General features: G+C 45.4%; 1 protein-coding gene and 1 non-coding gene across 2 annotated transcripts in view; one reads left to right on the top strand and one right to left on the bottom strand.

Moving 5' to 3' along the window:
* The window catches only part of RAP1GAP2 (RAP1 GTPase activating protein 2), a 701,910-nt gene that overhangs the window by 652,907 nt on the left and 28,430 nt on the right, over positions 1–20,573 (bottom strand). The window lies entirely within an intron of this gene.
* LOC146061807 (U6 spliceosomal RNA) lies at positions 11,693–11,794 on the top strand. Its single transcript, XR_014471257.1, has one exon. It is a non-coding gene; the product is annotated as a U6 spliceosomal RNA (small nuclear RNA).

The raw sequence follows: 20,573 nt of genomic DNA, 5'->3' as shown, positions 1-20,573 counted from the left end.
TCCGGCGAAGGGGGGCCGCGGATGTTATAACATCCCGCCCTTAGTGAGTTGCAGTCGGCTCAGTGTGCTGGCAGACAGGAAATAAGACAGTGGCTTGGATCACAACTCATTTGGAATTGCAGCAGGCACAGAGAGACAGTGCAAGGCTCACAACACATTAGCATACCTCCCAACTGTCACGATTCCGTCGGGACAGTCCCGATTTTCGGGTCCTGTCCCGACGTCCCACCCGCGGCAGGCATTGTCCCGCTGCGGGGGGGTGGCAGTTGGGAGACCCCCAAATGTAGTAGAATAGACGCTGTGCGCATGCGCACAGCGTATATTCTCGTATGAAAATGAGGTCGCGGCTAATTAGCATAAGCCGCGCCCTCATTTGCATACGCCACGCCCCCTTTTCGGGCGCTCGCGCGGCGAGTGTCCCTATTTCTTCACATGAAAAGTTGGGAGGTATGCATTAGGGAGCTGCAGAGGCTCAGTCCCTTGCTGCTGGTTAGTATCCAGCTTTAATAGTGATTGTGCAGTTCATCTGGCAGAGGCAGGCAGCTGCTTATGCAATGAATGTTAATAATATACCAACATAGATTCAGTGTTATGTAATTACTATGTAATTTACAATTTTTATTTAAATATTCTGGTGGTCTTGGATTTACAAATATATATCTATAGATATATATCTATATATCTATAGATATATTATATATATATATATATATATATATATATATATATATATATATATATATATATATATATATATATATATATATATATATATATATATATATATATATCATCCCCTATTAGCCTGCAGGGGGTGTTCCACAGTCACACTGGCTGAGCTGAGCACAGTGCACTGCTGAGGCTGCTGAATGATTCTGATCCATCAGCGAGTCATCATGATCACTACTGAATAACTGAGCCTGCACACAGTGAGAACTGTCTCAACTCTCACTGCAGGCTCAGGGATTCGTCCAGGGCACAGCATGACTCATTATGAGTCGTGTGAGCTAAGCTTAGAGCTCATGTCCCTGCCTCCCTCCCCACTAGAAGTTACCCAGGTTTGCTGGCCAATAATAGCTGAGCTCACTGCTCAGCCCCGCCCCCGTGTCATTGACTGACATGTTTCATCACCAATAAAATTATCTCCACTCTTCCAGGCCCCCCTCTTCGGCAAAGGGAGTTGGGACTCGGGACTGCTGTCTCTGTCTGCACTAATGCTGCTGCTGCTGCTGTCTCGACTCATCCAGCAGTGAGTGGCTCGAGTCATGTATTCAGCTTAATGACTCGAGTCACTGAGTCGAGACAGCGATTCACTAGCCATCTCTACCGCAGACACCGCCACGCTGACTCCCCAAGTCAGCAGCTGTTCGGCACCCACTCCCCGGCCGCTGCTTGTGCCTTGATCACTCTCTCACTGCCGTTTCTTGGTAACTCTCTCCCAGCCGCGTGACTGCCGGGTCGCAGCCATGGCTGTAGCCGCAGGACACACTGGACCACCAGGGCCCTTCTCGCATTTTAAAGTGGCCCAAAGCACTAGGTAACCCGAGTGGCCCGGGGGGCACATGGCACCCTGCCCCCCGGCCCAGCCCGCCTCTGTGTGAAGCTGTTGTTACAGCGAGCTATTGTTTTCACAGGGGACTAAAATTGATTTGTACAGATTTTAATAAACAATGTTTTACAGTGATAACAATTTAAGAGCTTCTATAGGTGCTCATTTTTTCATCTAGGCAATTGTGGGAATCTGATGCAAGCATGCCAGGTGGTCTGCTTACAAATGCACATACTGTATTATAGGTTCTACAAGTCGTCGCTGATTAAGGACCTACTTGTTAAAAGTGACTTAAGATTTACTGCTGGGATAAAAATAAATCTGTTTATGGATCTCTTATCGCAACCCAGACCTGCTTCCATACAAAGGAGCTGGGATTTGGACATGGCATTACTCCCAAAGTCATTACGAAAAGGTTGCATTTTTGCCACTTTATGTGTTTAGGTTCCCAAACATGTATGGGGATAGTGTGTCACACTGGGATTGAAAGTTAAGCAGGAGATACAGTAGCTGGGATATCTACATCAGGGATCTCTGGAGTCAGTATCCCAACAGTCAAGATACTGAACGTGGGATCCTGATGGTCAAAATCTAGACACTATGGGAAGGTTTTCAGTAAGGCCACACACGGTGCTAATATACCACTTTCACACAGCCTATTTTCCCAGGTTGGCCCCGGGAAATACCCAGGACTAGCACTCGTGTGAAAGGGTCCCGAGCCAAAATCCCAGGACCAGAGTCCCGGGTTTTTAACCCTGCTAGCTAGCAGGGTTGCTCCCGGGTCCAGCCTGGGATGCAGGCCAGTGTGAAAGGTACTAACCCTGCTTCCCTGTCCTGGTCGCGGTGCAGGATGCGAGTGCCGCACGCCCTCAGCTGCTGGCGAAGCCGCCGGTCTCTGCCTCCCTGGAGATGGACGTGCTCATGCTGCTGCCGCTGATAGAGGTGCTGGGGCTTCCCCTAGCTGCAGGAGGGGACTTTTAGGGTTAGGCCGTGGGAAGGATTGGTTAGGATTAAGAATAAAATTAATACTTACAGCGATCCATTGGTAGTTTTTGGAAGCCGCTGTACCAAAGCACTCCTTTATCTATATAATTAATCGCTCCATTACTTCCACAAAAGTACAGTAGGTGAAAATATTAATTTTTAGCTACTTTTTAAGACATTAAGGAATAATGAGTAGGTCCCTTAGAGGCATTTCTTGCACTAGCTGCAATTATATTTTAAGATTAAATTCATTTCGGCACCCTCAGCTAACGAGAATTAAACAGAGACTGCACTTATATCATTTACGGCATTTTGTGTGGAAATACTGAAAGAACATTTAGAGAAAGGATCCCAGGAGTTCTGTTCGAGCAATACTGCAGCCTGGCATTAGTGACCAATCTGGAACAAGTCTCCACAGGCTACTTTTCCATACTGCTGCCTGTGTGCTCCTCTGCTGCCTGTGTGCTCCTCTGCTGCCTTGTTTCTGATCATCTTAGTTCCAGCTGTAAGGTGTTCTGATCATTTCTTCTTTACAAGGCTTCTTTTCTGGCCATCTTTCATGTGCTCCATTCTTTTGGTCTGTATTATTGCTGGGGGTATTGCTCGAGGTAGTTACTGTCTTGCTCAGCCACCCACCACTTTTATCTCCTGGGGGCACGTGGCCTCCCTGTACTGGGAAAGGAAAATTACCTCAGCCTTGCATTTAGTCAAGTCCGTCACTGTGCAGGACATTCCTACAAGTAGTTTTTGCTGTCCACCCAATCCTCCTAGAACTGAGTACAACTGAAGCAAGGTGCAAGAGACACTAGTTCCGATGGGATGCAGTTATTAGGTTTACAGTCTCTACATCGACAGTCAAAAGTCGACCACTATTGGTGGCCAGTCAAAAGGTCAACATGCATTAATTCAAAAGGTCAACACAAGCAAAACATTGACATGAGTTTTTTCTCATGTCACTGTGATCTCATTCACAATGAGTATTTCATGGAAAGTGACTGGAGATGTGAACAGCGAGTTTACAGGAGAGGTTTTAAAGACACAGACATGTCAGTTATTGGAAAGGAGGTTGTTATAGGCATACTTGCCTTCCTGACTCTCTCCATGAGGGAGAAAATGCTGTTCCTGGAGTTCCCTGGTAATGTATGATTGCCATCACCTGTGGTGACACACCTTTCTTATCAATTACCTAGCTCCCCACAGGTGATGGCAATCATACATTACCAGGGAAGGCCAGGAACAGAGCATTTTCTCCTGCATGGAGAGGGTCAGGTAGGCAAGTATGGTTATAGTCCTGCAGACTCAGGATTACGGTTGTAATTCACGTCATAATTAATAGTGGGTCCGCAGGGGTATGGCAATATTTGGGGTGTTTTCCATGCCCCCACTTCAAAATAATGACACAATGACCTGTGGCCAGAGTAACTTACCAGGGGCGTAGGTTCTCTGCCCACCTAAGATGCACAACAGGCCCGAGGCCTGACTGCATCCATTGGCCTGTGAAACCGGTGGTCTGGGAACAGTTAAATGAGTGAAGGTGGACAAAGCTGCTTAATGTGGCGCTGGAAGGGGCTGCAGTAAGAAACTTCGCTTAGCTCTTTTCCTTTCCATCACTGCAGCACTCACCTCTCCTCAGCTTCTTTTTACGCTAAGTGGCCTGTCATGAAGAAAAAGAAAGTCATAAAGAAAAGCCTGGAATCAGCAGTCATGTCAAAACAACCAGCAGGTTCATTGGCAGCAATTCTGCCTTTCTCCTAGTGAACTCCCAATAGCCTGCAGTATTTCATTCAATCCATTAATTGCACTTTCAGATGGCTGGTGGTTTTCGCACCTGCTATATCCAGGGTGATTAAATATGGGTTGGACCTGGCTGATTTGCATGTTGATCATGGATAGGCTGTTTTGAAGTTAGAGGTGTGGATTGATGGGGTGATGATCCTGCTTCCAGAAAATTCTGCCTCTTGCTTCAGGAATCGTTGCCCTCCCTCCCGCCCCAATTGTTAGTTGGAATTTATTTTAAGATTTACTTGCGAGTTCTTTGTTTAGTTGTTGTCGGCTTATTGTTATGGCGGAAAGAACGGTAGTTTAAATTAGAGCGGTATTTACATTTAGCTGGTGGTTGATGTCGAGATGTGGGCATCACCGATCCAGGTGGGCCCACATCTGGACCTTAACAATCATTTACTTCAGATAGGCTAAATTGTTGCGGACATTTTGTATGTTAGGGCAGGTGGCCCAATTTTTTCTGGCTCGAGCAGAGTGGAGCTCTGCCTTAGTGATATATGCGAGGTCAGGGGCAGAGGCAGAAGGTCAACCCCTGACCTTAAGGGCAGGTGGCCCTTTGGGAAAAGTCAGCATATAAATTTTGCTGTTGCCATGGACGCTCGCAGGTGGCCGGTCCTGGGCAATAAAAGGGCAGGAGGCCCTTGCATCCGGAGTTTATTATTTTCATTACTTTTTTATTTTTTACTAGCTATGTGATTTATTGCATACCGTTCTTTGCCCGCCACCTTAGTTAGAGCAGGGACGTAAATTTCAGTTAGAGTTAACTAGGCCGCTCCTGCTCAAAATAAATAAGCCGTCCCCTTTAAGCCCAATTCAGTTGTATGCGTCATTATTTCTTAGATAAGTGGTGTGAGTGTGGATGAATGCCTATGCCTGTGTGGAGTTTAACGCCAGCTTACTGTCACTCACCTTGTTTACAGTCAGCTTTAAAAAAAGTTGCAGGATTTTTTTGCAGGTTGACTTTGCGCGCTATGTTCCATACGCATGCTCAGTCATTTGGTCATCACCCGGGCTGCAAATTCGGGTCTAAATATAATCCCATAATCTGATTTGTGTCACCTGCTAAAATATACCTTTTCAAACATTTTTATACATATGTACCAGCATACATACATATACTGTAGGTTGAGTATCCCTTATCCAAAATGCTCAGGACCAGGAGAATTTTGGATAACGGATTATTCCGTACTTTGGAATATTTTTATATTTCAATGATGTATCTTGCGGTATCCTGCATTTATGGTGTATAAGCACATCAAACACATGATATACACACAAATATATTTTATTTGTGCATGAAACAAGGTTTTAAAACATGAAACAAAGTTTGTGCACTGTCAGATACTGAATTTGAATGCCAAGCAATCATGTCATTGCACATATTCAGTACCAGTTACATACCATTTCCCCAGGAGTGCCAGCTACATACCATTTCCCCAGTAGTGCCAGTTGCATACCATTTCCCCGGTAGTGCCATTTACAGATGTCCCCAGTAGTGCCAGTTACAGATGTCCCCAGTAGTGCCAGTTACATATCATGTCCCCAGTAGTGCCAGTTACATATCATGTCCCCAGTAGTGCCAGTTACATACCATTTCCCCAGTAGTGCCAGTTGCATACCATTTCCCCAGTAATGCCAATACAGATGTCCCCAGTAGTGCCAGTTACAGATGTCCCCAGTAGTGCCAGTTACAGATGTCCCCAGTAGTGCCAGTTACATATCATGTCCCCAGTAGTGCCAGTTACATATCATGTCCCCAGTAGTGCCAGTTACAGAAGACCCCATTAGTGCGTTTTACAGATGTCCCCAGTAGTGCCAGTTACAGATGTCCCCAGTAGTGCCAGTTACAGATGTCCCCAGTAGTGCCAGTTACAGATGTCCCCAGTAGTGCCAGTTACAGATGTCCCCAGTAGTGCGTTTTACAGATGTCCCCAGTAGTGCCAGTTACAGATGTCCCCAGTAGTGCCAGTTACAGATGTCCCCAGTAGTGCCAGTTTCATATCATGTCCCCAGTAGTGCCAGTTTCATATCATGTCCCCAGTAGTGCCAGTTACAGATGTCCCCATTAGTGCGTTTTACAGATGTCCCCAGTAGTGCCAGTTACAGATGTCCCCAGTAGTGCCAGTTACAGATGTCCCCAGTAGTGCCAGTTACAGATGTCCCCAGTAGTGCCAGTTACAGATGTCCCCAGTAGTGCCAGTTACATATCATGTCCCCAGTAGTGCCAGTTACATATCATGTCCCCAGTAGTGCCAGTTACATATCATGTCCCCAGTAGTGCCAGTTACAGATGTCCCCATTAGTGCGTTTTACAGATGTCCCCAGTAGTGCCAGTTACAGATGTCCCCAGTAGTGCCAGTTACAGATGTCCCCAGTAGGTTTTTAGCAAAAAAAATAATAATAATAAAGTACATTTTGGAAAAATGGGATAAGGGATACTCAACCTGATTCTACTTGTAAAGGGACAAGTCACCCATAAAAATAACTTGCATCTATAATTTAGCTGCATCCAATACACTGAAGGCTAGCTAGCTCAGGCATTTAACGTTTTTGATTTATTTATTACACCAGTGTCTATCACCTGATAAGCAGAATTGCTGACACAAAGTAGCCCTGAGCCCCATGAATTAAATGGAAAATGCTGCCGGCGCAGCTATTTAGCCTTGTAGGAATTGACAGGCAGCCCATGAGAAATGACTAACACTAAACCATTTATAAATGCTTCTTGAACGTTGAGTTAGCCCTTGCTGTGCCTTCCATTGTCCATTACATGCTCTGATGTCCCCACAGGATTCCAGTTTTGTGTTATAATGCTGACAAACTCTACAACTATGATGGTCTCAAAATATTCTGAACTCAACTTTTTCCATTTAGCGATTCCTAACGCAGATAATACATTTATTGGATTTAAAACCACTGAGGAAAAGTCCAAAATACAGACCTGTCAGCTAATTCTCAGCAATTTACTTCGCTGTCTGTGATGAAAGAGACGAGGACATGACTTGCATTTACCTTTTTAGGGTTCATGGTTTTTATTAATGCATACATAACAAATAAACATGCGTGCACAGGGAGAAATTTAGGGCCATATTTAATGCAGTTTATCTGCCACGGCTCGCAAAAGTCATTGAATACACCCCTGCATCATCAATATCATCCCAATAATAGATTATCGCATGGATTACTCATTTATTGCCTGGAGGGAAAAAGCTTGTGAGAAGGTTCTGTCCCTGCTGACATTGACACTACCGTTGCTGCCCCCAATCTCCTCAAAGCGACCCCCCTGACCACCTTGATCCCCTGACCACCACCACTGCTCATACGGTGGGGATCAGTGACTGAAGCTCCTGAAGGGCTGCCAGTCATTGGGTCTCCCCAGGGCCGGCGCCACCACTAGGCAAATCTAGGCATTTGCCTAGGGCGCCGGCCACTGGAGGGCGGCATTTTGCCCCCCCCACCCCCTGCCGCCCGGGTACCTGTCCTACGGCGCTGTGTATTTAAATCTGGCGGCGGAGGCAGCGGGGGTCCCTGCAGTCCATTAGAAATAACGAGCGCTATCCGCCGGGCTATGCAGAAGCGCTTCTGTTGTGAAAACACTGGCAGCACGGCGCACGCTGATCTCAGCCAATCAGCGTGCTGCCAGTGTTTTCACAACAGAAGCGCTTCCGCATAGCCCGGCGGATAGCGCTTGTTATTTCTAATGGACTGCAGGGACCCCCGCTGCCTCCGCCGCCAGATTTAAATACACAGCGCCGCAGGACAGGTACCCCCCCCCCCCCCGCACCGGGGCGCCCCCACCCCGACTCGCCTGGGGCGCTCCGGTGCCTTGCACCGGCCCTGGGTCTCCCTGCTTCTGTAACCTCTGATGCTGTAAAATGAGCTACCTCTTATTGGGGGAGATTCTCTAAGGTAAAAATGCAGTAAAACCCCGTTATCTGGGTTTTTACCACATTTCGGGATGCTCTAAGCATTCCCCGCCGGGTTACCGCGGCAGGGGGCATCGCCAGAAAAATCTGGCGGTGCCCCATAGAAGCCAATGGGCTTCTAAAGCGAACCCACCGCCGCCCCGCACGGACCCCCGCCGCCCCGCATTGCCCCCTCACCTGTGTCCGGGCACCACAGAGCTGTGCTGCCCGGACCTGTGACCTCCTCCTCCCTGCACTATGATCCTCTTCCGGGTGCAGGGAGGAGGAGAGCCCGGCGCAGCAGCAGCAGCGCCGGGTGTGGGAGGGAGGGGGGAGCCGCCAGGACCTGCTGGGACCCGACGACTCTCACCGCAAAGCACAGCTCTTAACGCAAGAGCTGTCCTTTGCTATAATTATCGCATATGTTAGAACATATGCGATAATTATGATTGCGATGGGCGGCGAAGGGGGGCGAAGAGTTTTAGAGAATCTCCCCCTTAAGCTGTAAAATGAGCTACCTCTTTTAAGCATCACTTTGACCTGCAGCCCTCATTGAAGCACTGATCACTGGTCTCTCATGGGTGGATACAATTTTTTTTTAACATAGTTGATCACATGGGATACATCCGAATGACAGGCGGTCAGGATGTTGGCACTCAGAATACTGATACCAGCCTCATAATGGAGGGAATGCAAACAGGGGATAGTTAAGTATACTTTCTTTCCCAGCCAACCCTTACTTCTAGCAGCCTAAGGGACAGATTCTCTAAAGGGGTGTACACACGGGGAGATTTTGACTAATGGACAATTTTGACTAAGCAATTTTGACTAAGCAAATTTGGGAGAGATTTTGGCTAGATGCACTGGAGATTTTGACTAAGCGATTTTGTCTAAGCAATGATAGTCTATGATCTAGTCAAAATTACCTTGCCTGCACAGTCAATTTCTGCTGGACAATATTGACTAAGCAGGAGAAAAATAGGGAGATTTTGGCTAACCTTCTAGGAGATTTTGTCTATCTAGTCAAAATCTCCTATTAAAAGTTATACGCGTGTACACCACTTAAGCTTCAAAAGTGATAAAATGGAGAGTGATAATCAGCCAGCCAATCAGCTCCTACCTGCCATGTCACAGACACTGTGTATGAAAACTGTCAGACAGGAGCTGATTGGCTAGCTGTTTATCACTCTCCATTTTATCACTTTTGAAGCTTAGAGAACCTGGCCCTAACTCTGTTTTTATGTTCATTTAATGGTTTATTTTTAATATCCTCCCTGGTACTGACCACTTCATGACTCTTGTTTCCTCTCGTTACACCAGTGCTCAGGGTTGCTAGGATACATAGATGCTGGAGCGCAGTGCAGCCAGTATCAGGTATCGTAACATCCATTCCTGTCCTTCATATGGATAAATTTTACATCCAAATGTGTTATTCTTGTTTATTATAACTGTCCATATTCTGAAGTTCTACCTCTGATAGAAGATGTCCCATGTTTAAATCTGATCATGGACCCTTAAGCAATATGTCTTTTGTATCCAGCTATAATGCCATAATTGCCTACTCTTCCTGGATGACTGGAAGGCTCCCGAAAATTGGGTGGAGCTCTCGGCATTCAGCCAGAGGGGCCAGTCTCCGGAGCAGTCAACCTCCGCCAGCAGTCCCCTACAGCGTACCCGGTACGGCAGGGTTCTACTGATGCGATTCGTGCTAAATCAAATCATTGCAGCCCTAATGCCTGAATCACAATTCTGGTAATCTGCACCTGTTTGGGTTCACAGACCCAGGCTATACCTCCCTCTTGCCACGCCCCCACTGCGCCAGCATGGCTGCCTCTTCCTGGATGAATGTCTGGATATATGCATAATGCATTAATTGTGTTACTTGCAATAATCTTTTGACAGCTATATATACATCATTTTCTCAACCCCCTACTTGCAGTCTCTCCTAACAGTTCTCTATGACCTCTAATGCATTATCAAAAACAGCTTTTAACCAGCAATGTACTTATGACCAATTATCTCTAATTGAGGTGCATACGTACGTTGCTATCTGCTTGCTACTTTGGTATCTCTGTGTTCTGAGTTGTAGATGTATCAGTTTTAATGCATTAAGTGTTGTGTTGATATCAGGCTATTTTGGCAATAATTATATCTTACAATATATTACAGTGGCGTATCTATAATGGGTGCAGTGTGCACGGTGCAGATGAGCCCCTGAGTCACAGGAGGGCCCACACTGAAAATACTTAATCCCATGACAGGAACGCTGCAGAAATCAGACAAAATTGCGCGGCACTAATTTTTCAGCCTATCTGAGCATGTGCCATGGAGTCTAAGCGCTCTAGTGCTCACAGCGGTGGTTCGAGCATGCACAGTAGGGTCTGAGCACTAGAGAGCTCAGACCCTACTGCTCCCGACTCCGCTCCAACAGAGAGGTGGGAGCCTGGCTGAGGAAGCTGCACATGGTCCTGCTCTTCTCTAAAGACGCCCCTGCACATAGGGGGTGATGTACTAAGTTGCAGAAAGCGATAAAGTGTAGAGAGACAATCCAGCATCCAATCAGCTCCTAACTGCTATGTTACTAGTATCAAAAATGTCTGGAACGGACTGGTACAGTGAGTGGCAGTGGCAGACTTTAGCTATAGGCTGCAGGTAAATTCTGCCACCCTCATGAACTGCCTAGCAGTGGCAGTGACTTCCCGTTGGATGCACTCTCTACTAAACACAGCCAGACAGTCTATTTAGAACTATTGCAATCCTTTGAATGCCACTCACATCTCACATTTGAATTAGGCCCAATATCATCAATACCCACCCCATACAGGAAAGTGGGCAGGTCTACCACATGCTCCCCCATAGCCCCTCGGAGGGGCGCGGCAAAATGATGGAAATCACTTGGTCAGTTGTGTCTCCTCTCCGGGCTTCTCCCAGAGACGCATTCAGCAATGTCAACAAGTATGAGCCACCCTCTCCTCAGACTCAGGTACTATACACTGTATAAATCCTGAAAAAAACAATAAGGCTACATATTAGTGACTTATTATATGCAGGGGCACCGACAGATCGGCCATGCCCCGGTAAAATGGAGGGGGCATGGCCACCGTAAGGGGCCTTCGTGAAAAAACCCAACAACAACTCAATTTGTGTGGGATGCAAGGTGCGTGCAGGCGGCAGTGCACACAGAGAGAGGAGAGGCTGCTGCTGTAGCTGGCTTTCTCCACAGCTCAGCACATGGCACTTAGAAGCATGTGCTGAGCTGGCGAGATAGGATGTGCAGTGACAACAGCCTGTCATCTCTCTCTGCAACTAGGGAGGGGGGGCGCAGGCCCCAGAGCCCTCCAGCAGGCTTGGGCCAGGGTAAAAAGTACCTGCTCCCCCCTCTTGACGCCACTGACTGTATGAAAACATGCTCGTAAGAGCTATTTTCTTGAAGCATAGAAGTAAAATGCTAACAAAAAAAGCATACGTTTTCTTGCTTCTGCAGCACATATGCTAAAATCGGAATGATACTGAAAAGATTAACATGCCACTGCACAAGGATGATGTGCCCATTTGTGATGCTTTCTGTATACTGTAGATAAATCTTTCTGCACATAAAGAATAGAATAGAATTTTTTGTCCCCGAAATGTCTACTTATTTTAAGATATTTATATTTGTCTGCTTTGCTTTAATAAAATCAGGCTTACCTACCCTCCTGAATTCAGCGGGAGGCTCTCAATTTCTGCTTCAGCCTCCCACTGCCCCGCAAACCCCCACATACCACCCAGTGTTTCTGATGTTTACATTCATATTTGGACTGCGCATGCGCGCATCTGGAACTGGTGGGGTGTGTGGCCTGTGCAGCGAAGTCATAACTGGTCACCGAAGGGTTAAGGGCAGCGGTGGCCAAGCTACTGTGTGTACACAGACTGGAAGTCTGTGCATCGGGAGCAGAGAGCTGGCAGCCGGGGCTTCCCTGAGGCTGGCCCCGCCCACCACACTGGGCTCCGTGTATCAGGCCAGCTCATCTGCCTGTGGTGCACTGGCTCCATCATAGGGTTACCACCTTTGTGTTGAGAGATTCCCAAACAGTGGGCTGCCCCTTGACCCACGGACAGCCCACCCATTGACCTGCCCCAGTCCTGGCTTTTTAAAAACATTTGCTTCAATTCTATTCTTGATTTTGCACACAATAATGCCACATACTGTAATGCACATGACACGTTATGCCACACACCGTAATGACCATTGCACATTATGCCACTACAAGTTATGCCACACAAAAATTCCCAGCAGCTTCCAATGCCGGCACATCTTATGTGAGGTGGAATGAGTTCCGCCACCTCTCCAGGACCACTTTAAGCCCTGCCTAAACACTACAATTACACTTATACAATATGTCCCATTGACCCCAGGCCAACATTGCCGTATGAATGTATCCTGTAACCCAGAAAGAACCTTTGCAATCTGTCTGGGAAGTTTTTAATATGTAGCACCTAGCCTCACCAAACTCCCATTTCTCAATAGTACATTTGCGAGAGGGGACCTCTTAACCTCTTTGTCTGTATGTTTTTATCCAGTCTTATCTTATTCGGGGGCCCATACATTAAGCAGCTATCCAATCTACCCCTGTACTGCTTATGCCTGAATTGGGTTATTGGGGAAATTCAAAATGTACAATATCATTAATTTTGACCAAAAGAAATGTTTGGGAACGCTGAGTTATAAGCTGTTTTTGATTTATCGACGATCATCGATGTCCGTCAATTGGTTTGGCATCAGCAGAATGGGGAATGAAGCGGTAGATCTATGGTCTGCGTGTCTACTTTGCTTCCAATTGTAAAGCACAACATTAATGAAGAAATAAATAAAGGATGTCTGCATTATGGTATCTGGTTTTACTATATGTACTAATCCATTTATACTTTCTTTACACATACCTATAAACTCTGAATTGGGGCTAAGCCCACGTGTTTGCTGCATGTGTGAAAATTCTCACATAAATATGCAGGTTGTCAATGGTAGCATAGTAACGCAGGCATTCATCTCTTCTGCAAATGATGTAATGCAGAGGGCTGGTAATGGGAAGCTGATAGAAAAAGATACACGATATAAAATATTAAACATTTACATTCCATTCCGAGCTTAAGTACTTCATTTGTATTCTCAATGCTTAAAAGAATTATAGTCAGCATTTGTCTATAGGACCATTTGCAAACTGAAAAGAACAAAAAAAGAATTATACAAGTTTTATGAGTTACCCTGTATATTAGCAAGGCCATTTAATAGCCATAGGCGTGCGCAGCCCGTTTTATTAGGGGGTGCAACATTGGAGGGTGCGTGCCTACCCCCAACTACTGGGCATGTCTATCACCGCCTACTTGGTATCAATTCAAAAATAAAGCACACATTGTCCGCCACAGTAATTAAACATACGCAATGGCCCCCATAGTAATAGAAACACAATGGCTCCCATAGTAATACATTTAAATTGAGGCTAGTTGTGGTCGGTGCCGGGTTAGTGCATTAGGGTGTGCCTGTGCACAGCTGGCACACCCTGTGCGCACGCCTATGTTAATAGCTAAAATATGGGAAAAGATTTAAAGGGGCTCTTCTACCTGAGATACTGTCGCTAAGAAATGTGTTCACCACATTAAAGTCAACAGATAAGAACAAGCATTGTCCATACCTCTTAACTTTTGATTCACGGCAGGTGGTACAACCAAACTTTAGGGTGTGGCTTGGTGGTGAGGGGGCGTGGTCTAAAATTACTCCCATTTTGCCTCTGCGGGGGCATTGCCTTGTAAGCTGCTGGCCAGCCCCCGCCCCCTGCCTGTGCCTTGTCTGTTGCTGTTGATTGTCATCTTGTTGTAAACAAAAAGTTACACAGCTTTAATGTTCAGTACCTTCCCTAGGTGATAGTCAAGGCAGATTAACAATGGGACTGCAGCTACGGAGATGTTTTCAGAAGATACCCACAATTATTAAGTATCACCGTAATGTACGAAGGAGGGGCCTCAGCAGATATATGGAGGGGTCCCTCCCACGGCTGTTTTAACATATGGGCTTGAAGGGAAGTTGTCCAAGGGTCCCACAATACTCTGGGCCCCAAGTGCAAGCCTACCACCCTCGATCGCACCCTGTACGATTACCTCTCCCGTGATAGAGAGCCCCCAAGCCAGAGAGCACTTTGATAGCAGTTGGCTCCGGTGCCTGCCCGCAGAGCATTACCGGGAGTATGGGAGGGGACGGCGCATGGCCATCATACTGCAGACCGCAGTACTAACCAATGACATGTGGCGGAAGGCGGGATCCCTGCTTAAGTCTTCTGGTCTATGTGTAGTCTCAGAGCAGAGGCGCTGCAGCAGTGTCTATAATTTTGTGAGGTTGTGTAGGTAGCCCGGGGCCCCACTGCACTGCTTTGTCAGGGGACCCATAATGCTGTTAAGATGGCCCTGGTCGCTCCATTTCCATCAGTAGTAACAGCCTCATACTGTATGTTTCTATGGGGGCTGCAAAGCTGTCAAAATTACCAAGCAAGAGTTTGGCACTGGCTGCTAACACCATCTGTTTTTTTATACTACTAATATTTGCATTGTCAATGAGATTATAAATCATACTTGCCTATCTCACCTCTCCATGATGGAGAAAATGCTCTGTTCCTGGACACCCCTGATAATGTAGGATTGCCATCACCTGTGAGGAGCTAGTTAATTGTTTTGTTTTGTGTTTCACCATCACGGCAATCATATATTACCAGGAAAGTCCAGGAACAGAGCATTTTCTCCCTCATGGAGAGGGTCAGGTAGGCACAGGGCCGGCGCTACCCACTCAGCAGCTCCTGCAAAGCAGGGAGGCGCCATGCTGAAAAGGCGCCGTCTCCCTCCCTGCTCTGCTAAAGCTGCCTCAGCCCTCACTGTCACTGCCTCCTGCACGCCGCCCGTAGCACCTGTCTAACAGCGGGCGGCAGTATGGAGAGGCTGAGCATCTCCCTGCCCCGCGCACACACTGTGCTCCTCCTGCGACCTGCCCCCTCTTCCTCAGGGACACTTGCACTGAGGCATGTAGCACTGTCTGTGAATGCCTGGATGACATGTCATGTCTGGATCCGCCCCTACCCATTGCTCCCTGCGCCTGTCAGCTGTCAATTAAATGACGAACAGGCAGCAGCGCCCCTCCCCTTCCTTCCCTCTTCTCAGTGTGCTGTGCCAGTGCTGCTGCCAGTCCTCAACACTCCGCCCGCCCTCTATCTCCTCCCGTCTTCTTCCATCTCCTACATCTCTCCCCTCCTTTCCCCCTCAGTCATGAGTGCTGCACATACTTTTTGTACTGCTTTCGGATCGCATTGCACACACATTGCATGCATGCCGTACGATACGATGTGATCTAGCCCATAAAGTATGCGATTCTCGCAGCATGTATGGAAGAACTACCTTTAGTGCCTCCAAAATTTTGAGGACACAGCACTGAGATGGTGTATGCATACATGTACATGCACCTGAGATCCTCCATAGGATCGCATGTTGCATACACTCCCACAATCGGGCTGCAGCTTGTTGCAATGGCAATGTGAAAGGGCGCAAAATGTATGGTTTGCAGGAGGGCGCCGGACACCCTAGCACCGGCCCTGGGTAGGCAAGTATGTTATATAGCCTCTTGAATTTGTGCACTACTAACATCACTTCTACATTTAAGAATATGAACATGATGAGCTGAAACAAATGTATAACAGAATTTTATTATTTTTTATTAGAGGGGTGGGGGGCTATGAGACTACAAATTAAATCTAACAAAATACTGTAGCATTTCATTTCTGGATACAATTCTGTCAATGGTGTGTAAAGCGCTTTCAAGTTACATCATGATGCAGGACACACTAAGTTGGCATCACATACAGTACATGTTTTCGAGTCCAAGGCCAGTATTCAATGCTCCCGATTCCCCGGGTTTTTTTCGGCGAATCGGGCTGTTTTCATTCCTTGCGGTGAATCTTTTTCACTGAAAATCTGCTTCACCCTATTCAATGTTCACTGTTCGCCGAAAGCGAACAGTGAATGCCGATCAGTTTTCCGTTTCATGCTCGCTGGTGTATTTCAATGGGGTTTTCACTGGGATTCGCCGAGAGTGTATTCACTGCTAGGATAGAGAACTGCTTTCAGCATGATTTTCGCCATGATTCACCATTTTGCATTCAACATCTTTTTAAGGTGAACTGTAAAGTGATCTTTTAAAATAAAGGTTTTTGTTTTTTTATGGTGTCAAAAATTTGGAAATTTTATTCTGTGAAGGGGCATGCTATTTTTATTCATGTGCTTGCAGCACATGAATATATATAGAATTTCTTTAAAAAAAATTACATATTCGCCAGCAGGGGGCGGGGAGCCTCTCATTATATATTCACTTCACACTGGTCCCGCTCATTACATATGCACGAGTGCAGGGCCGGCTCTACCATTAGGCAGCTTTAGGCATCTGCCTAGGGTGCCGGGATCTGGGGGGGGAGCCACTAAGTCTGCAAATCAAAAAATCAAGGATGTCTATGAGGATCCTTTTTGTACTTAGTGCAGGTGGCGACTGGGATGCTTCCATCTCCCTGCCTGTCGCTGTCCCCCGGCTCCCTGCGGCGAATTAAAAATTGTCGTCAGGGGCAGTGACCCCCCGAGGCGTTGAATAGGGTGAGAGGGAGGGCTGGCAGCGAATGTTCACTGAATCCTAAACAGGATTCACTGCACATTGCGATATTTGTCATTGAATTACCTGACCAAGTCTCTAGAAAAGAATATCTCTTCTAAACTGACACAGTTCTGAGCCAGGATGATCCACATAAAGCGACTGTATTTGTTAGTGCACTTTATCCTGCATGTGAGAGTGGTTATTTTTAGTTCTTTTAAAACACAACATTCTGTTGGAAGGTGTAGAGATGGAAAAGATACAATAAGCACATAGAAAAAGGATATTAAGAGTGGCCTACTATGACCTAGATTAATAATGGTTGCTAAGATCTTGTCGATTTCTTCATGGAAATGGAAATAAAGGAGTAACGATGAACCTTGACAGTCATATTAAAAATCTAATGGACACAGATGGAGCACCAATTATTGTTGTGAGCTAGCTGTGCAGTACAGTCTTGTCAATTCAATGGCATACACACACACACACACACACACACACACATATTTTTTTTATATATATATATATATATATATATATATATATTAGGTGTATGCTGGCTCTCCACTGCTTGTTTATGCAAAAATGCAAAGGTGCCGTCCTTAGAGTAACCTGGCATGGTTCCCAGCAGATGATTTGTTGATGGGCGGCACTCCAGTCACTGTAATGCTGCTTTCCCACTGCAGACCCGTTTTAAGTTACAGGTAATCTTAAACGGTATTTAGCATTCCCACTGCAGCAGATTACAGTTTTAAATGCCATTTAAGTACCATTACCATTGCAGGTAAAATGTTTTAGCACTTCAAAACGTTTTTACAGCACAAATGAGTGCCTGTGACTTTAATGGGCTTTTCAGGGTTGTGGGGAGTGTCACAACACAGGCAACAACCAATCTCTTGAATTGTAGCCTGTTTACATTAAGAATACCGTTTAAGATGCATTCCCATTGCCTCTTAAACGGTAGATTACCGTTTAAAACACTGCTTTGAAAACGGGTTGAAATACCGTTTAACTTTAAATGGTATTTCAACTCTGGCGCTTTCCCACTGCAGCCTTAAACGGTATTTTGCCCTCAAAAATCGGCAATATACCGTTTTAAGGCTGCAGTGCGAAAGGGGCATAAGAAATGAAGACCACAACCTAGTTCTCAATGTTTAGAGAATTGTATTTATTTCTTCATCAGGATACTGATCCTGATGAAGAAATAAATAAAAAATCTTGAAACATTGAGAACTACAGGCTGTAGTTCTTAGGAAGCTTAGGAGCTGATTAACTGGCTGTTTATCACTCTCCATTTATCACTTTTTGAAACTTGATACATCGGGCCCTTAGTCAAATCAGTAGTAGGAGAGGATAAAACAAGCATGTAGCTAAAGTCCGATTCCAATGGTCTGGTGCACAGAGCTAATTAATCCAAGATTAGTACAGGCTTATGGAAATGTAGAACGGATTTGTCTAAACCAACCAATCAGCTTAAGCCTGTCATTTCAAAGATTGTGCTAGATAAATGACAGACACTGATTGGTTGCTTTGGTCAACTTCTCCAATTTATCACTCTCCAAGGTTTTAGAATTTGTTACTATCAGTCTAATTATGGTCTGATGGTCTGCTACCCTATTCAATTCAATAGCAAGGGAGCATGCAAATGCCAGGTCAGTTATCAATAGCCACATTGATACGCTATAAAAAGCAGACAAGAAAGCAGGCAAAAAAATGGTCAGAAGTCAATAATAAATAACGACAATACATCTTTGACAGGTGTGTGGTGTACAGGAGCAAAACATATCACAGAAAACTGTAGCACTGAGTGCAAGGTGAGCTCTGTACTGTGGCTATATGGTTCTGTGCAAACTAATTGTTCACCAAACTTTGAACTAACCATAATCAACACTGATGACTTAACCAACTAGAAACAGATTACCAATGAACTCCTGGTCATTGAAAGAACACAGCCATTTTGTGATTCAAATGGATCTGATTGTAATTTTGACGTGCTATTTGCACACAGATTTGGAAAACTGGGGGGGGGGGGGGGGGGGCATGGACTGCGCACTCTAATTCTAAAAAATAAGGGAGGTGCTACCATGTTAAGACAGACAAAAGAGCGAATTCAGATGCACTGTACACATGGTGAGATATTGGCTAATTGTCAATTTTGACTAAGCGATTCTATCTAACTAATCATATTGTATGATCTATTCAAAATTGTCTTGCCTGGACAGTCTAGAAGAATTTATGAAAACTGATGGAAAATTGATATACTCTTTTACATGCTTTGAATAAATTATATTGTTGGATATTTTACTTATTTGTGAACGGAATGTCATTGGCCACAATATGGTGACCCTCTTACAGGCACCAGACCTCCAGTGCTGTGTACATTATATTTCCTTGTTTAACATATCTAAAGGATAGCACTTTTGTCACGCAATATTCTTATTCCATATGTATATTCTATCGTTGTGGGTTGTGGATGACCATCACTATTCTGTGTGACTCTAGCTTTATTGTACTAGAATACAGAACAAATTTTTTTGGGGGGGAACACAAAGAGAAAGCCTCAAAGCAGTAGTGAAATGTGTTTTAACCCTTTGGGGGCTAATCATTCCCGGGTCACGACTGTCGAATTACGGTAAGTGGGACGGAGCTTTGTCGCAAGCTAATTTATCACAACCCATCCACATCTGAAATGCGGATTGTGATAAATATGTCCTACATTAATAACAACATTAATTATCAGTAGCGCACGCAGGGGGGGGGTTTCTGAGTACCCAGAAACCCCTCCTGGAGTCTAAGGACCCTAGGCTGAAAGCTGAGGGTCCCCTATTTCCATTGGTACAAGAAATTTAAAAATCGTCCCTGGGGAACCGGAGATATCTGACTTCAAAGCAGTGGTCCCCATCCAAGCCTGTTAATTGCTCTTCCCAGTCAGATATTTCAGGTTCTGTCTGACTTAGAGTTTCTCTGAGGGTACATTCCAAAAGCTGGGAGACACTAGTAACTTGTCTCTACTGTGCCCAGAGCCAGAGATATCAGCCTTCCAGCAGCTGGTTACTGCTCCAGCTTCACACACCTGGTATGTAGTTTTATTTACTCATTGGCAGATTGCTCTGCCTCCTGAACTCTCATCCCCTAGTCCCCAACAGCATTTGGTAGGTGGGATTCTCTAGTTTTTAATTCCATTAAAATCTAAGAAATATATTTTTGGGAACTGGAGATATGTGCAGTTAAGCAAGCTGTCCTCCCACCAGAAAATAATGAATAATAAGCCCACTCCACTATACTGTATATATTTATTATTATTTATATACATTTGGTCTATCTGACGCGGCATTGCTCCGCCCCTCTGGAAACCCCCTTCTGAAAATCCTGCGTTTGCCACTGATTATATATATAGAAAACACTGTATATCAGTAGATACAGTATCATGAAAAAAAAACATAAGAACAGTAGAGGTAAATGTAACCAAAATGAATTTGCATAGTACAATCTGTGCTTGTGGAACTTATTTCTCCTCCTCTGTCTCTGCAAACACCTACTGTACAACACTGCTGGGTGCTTCTCACTGTGACTTTCAATCAAGTTGATGGCCCCATTTAATACTTTAATGTAGGAAGCTTCAGGAGACAACATATCAAAGATAAGATTACAGAGTGAAAACTACTTCACTGAATCAGTGAGCCATCTCTACAGAAAACTAGAA

The sequence above is a fragment of the Crinia signifera genome, chromosome 2 (assembly GCF_055691185.1).
Source record: "Crinia signifera chromosome 2, ASM5569118v1, whole genome shotgun sequence".
Classification (NCBI taxonomy): Eukaryota; Metazoa; Chordata; class Amphibia; order Anura; family Myobatrachidae; genus Crinia; species Crinia signifera.
The sequence above is the reverse complement of the archived record's forward strand: the minus strand, read 5'-3'. Positions and strand labels throughout refer to the sequence as shown.